General features: G+C 49.9%; 1 pseudogene; it reads right to left on the bottom strand.

The window, feature by feature from the left end:
* Positions 1-760: 760 nt before the first annotated feature.
* LOC110302449 lies at positions 761-1757 on the bottom strand (annotated as a pseudogene).
* Between the last annotated feature and the right edge of the window lie 1074 nt (positions 1758-2831).

The raw sequence follows: 2831 nt of genomic DNA, 5'->3' as shown, positions 1-2831 counted from the left end.
CCGCGCGCAATTGGATTGGAGCAGAAGCTGTGTTCCACTCACCAGAAGTCTTAAGATCCTGTGGCGGGTGTCGTGGGTAGCTGGCCGTGTCAATGTTTTCTATGGTATCTTCTGCACCTAAGAGTTTCTCTTCTATCTCTTGTATTCTGTTGGTGATGGTTCCATCTATGATTCCTGATCTCTTTCCTAGGTTGTCTATCTCCGGGGTTGTCTCCTTTTATGATTTCTTTATTGTTTCTATTTACATTTTTAGATGCTAGATGGTTTTGTTCAATTCCTTCACCTGTTTGGTTGTGATTTCCTAAAATTGTTTAAGAGATTTTTGTGTTTCCTCTTTAAGGGCTTCTACCTGTTTACCTGTGTTCTCCTGTATTTCTTTAAGGGAGTTATTTATGTCCTTCTTAAAGTCCTCTATCATCATGATAAGATGTGATTTTAAATCCAAATCTTGCTTTTCTGGTGTGTTAGGGTATCCAGGGCTTGGTGTGGTGAGAGAAATGGGTTCAGATGTTGTCAAGTAGCATTGGTTTCTTTTTTTTTCTTATTTTTTTTCTTTTGGGTGCAGCGAACTTTAATTGATGGTATTCAAGAGAGTAGGGAGGGCTCCTCTAGGCCCTTCCTGTTATTATGGGGGTCTGGGGTGGAAATTGTGAGAGAGATGCTCAGTGTTGGGGGCCGAGTTGGGATAGGGACTCCTCAGCAACTGAGGGCCTCTCTCTTGCTCTCAATATCCTTGCTGGGGTGGGTGGTTCAGGGTTTCTTACTCCTTGGAGGCTGTGTAGACCATGAGGTCCACCACCCTGTTGCTGTAGCCGTATTCATTGTCATACCAGGAAATCAGCTTGACAAAGTTGTCATTGAGAGTGATGCTAGCCCTGGCATCAAAGGTGGAAGAGTGGGAGTTGCTGTTGAAGTCACAGGAGACAACCTGGTCCTCAGTGTAGCCCAGGATGCCCTTCAGTGGGCCCTCAGATGCCTGCTTCACCACCTTCTTGATGTTGTCATACTTGGCAGGTTTCTCCAGGCGGCATGTCAGATCCATGATCGACACATTGGGGGTAGGAACATGGAAGGCCATGCCAGTAAGCTTCCTGTTCAGCTCTGGGATAAACTTGCCTACAGCCTTGGCAGCACCAGTGGATGCAGGGATGATGTTCTGGGCAGCCCCACACCACAGCTTTCCAGAGGGGCCATCCACAGTCTTCTGAGTGGCAGCGATGGCATGAACCATGGTCATGAGCCCTTTAACGATACTAAAGTTGTCATGGATGACCTTGGCCAGGGGTCTAAGCAGTTGGTGGTGCAGGATGCATTGCTAACAATCTTGAGTGAGTTGTCATATGTTTCGTGGTTCACACCCATCACAAACATGGGGCATTGGCAGAAGGGGTGGAAATGATGACCCTTTTGGCTCCACCCTTCAAGTGGACCCCAGCCTTCTCCATGGTGGTGAAGATACCAGTAGACTCCATGACATACTCAGCACCAGCATCACCCCATTTGATGTTAGCAGGATCTCGCTCCTGGAAGATGGTGATGGGCTTCCTGTTGATGACAAGTTTCCCATTCTTGGCCTTGACTGTGCCATTGAATTTGTCGTGGGTGGAGTCATACTGGAACATGTAAACCATGTAGTTCAGGTCAATGAAGGGGTCATTGATGGCAACAATTTCCACTTTGCCATGTGGAGAACAGATGGCAGCCCTGGTGACCAGGCGCCCAATATGGCCAAATGAGTTTACACCCACCTTCACCATTTTGTGTATGGGACGAGGCTGGCACTACACAAGAAGATGCGGCTGTTTCTGGAACAAGGAGGAGCAGAGAGCCGTAGCATTGGTTTCTATTGCATATGTTCTTGCTCTTGTCTCTCGCCATCTGGTTATCTCTAGTGCTACCTGCCCTTCCTGAATCTGACTGGAGCCTGTTCCTCCTGTGATCCTGGTTGTGGCAAAACTCCTTGGAGTCCAGCTGTCTCTGTGATCCTGTGATTCTGGGATCCTGTCATTTTGATATCCTGGGTATGTCAGAGCTCCTGGGAGTCAAGCTGCCTGTGAGATCCTGAAATCCTGGTGTGACCAAGCTCCTGAGGTTCTGTTGTGTCAGATCTCCTGGGAGTCAAGGTTTCGCTGGATGTTGCAGGGGTGGGTGGGGAGCCAGAGCCATGGGTTTGCTCAGGGCATAGGTGCAAGCTGAAAGAAACCTGTTTCTCTGACCGGGTGGGGGTTTGTGCTTCCTTGGTTCCTGTGGGGGTTCCAGTTACACTGGATGCTGGGAAAGACTTGTGGCCTCAACTGTGATCTTGAGTGTGTCAGAGCTCCAGTGCTCCTGGGTGTGTCTGATCTCCTGGGAGTAGAGCTTCCTCTGTGATCCTGTGATTCGTGATACTGGGCATTTCAGAGCACCTAGGAGTCAGGCTCCCTCAGGGTGTTGTAAGAGTGGGTGCAAAGCCAGCACCCCAGGTCTGCTCTGGGTGCAGATTCAGACCAGAAAGAATCCATGCCACTGTCTGGGTGGGGGTTCCTGCATCCCTGGATCCTGGGGGACCCAGGTACTTTGAATATTGGGGCAGATGTTGTGGCCTTTCCCATGATCCTGGGTGTTTCAGAGCACTTGGGAGTCGGGCTCCCTCTGCGTGTTGTAGGAGTGGGTGCATAGCCAGCACCCAAGTCTGCTCCAGGTGCAGGTTCAAACTGGAAGGAACCCGTGCCACTGGCCAGTTGGGGGTTCCTGTGTCCCTGGATCCCAGGGGTCCCAGTTAGTCCCAGTGTTGGGGCATATTTTGTGGTCTCCTCATTTGTGGTCCTGGGCATGTTAGAGCACCTGGAAGT

Source organism: Mus caroli, chromosome 9 (assembly GCF_900094665.2).
Source record: "Mus caroli chromosome 9, CAROLI_EIJ_v1.1, whole genome shotgun sequence".
Classification (NCBI taxonomy): Eukaryota; Metazoa; Chordata; class Mammalia; order Rodentia; family Muridae; genus Mus; species Mus caroli.
This window is presented reverse-complemented; position numbering and strand designations above follow the sequence as displayed.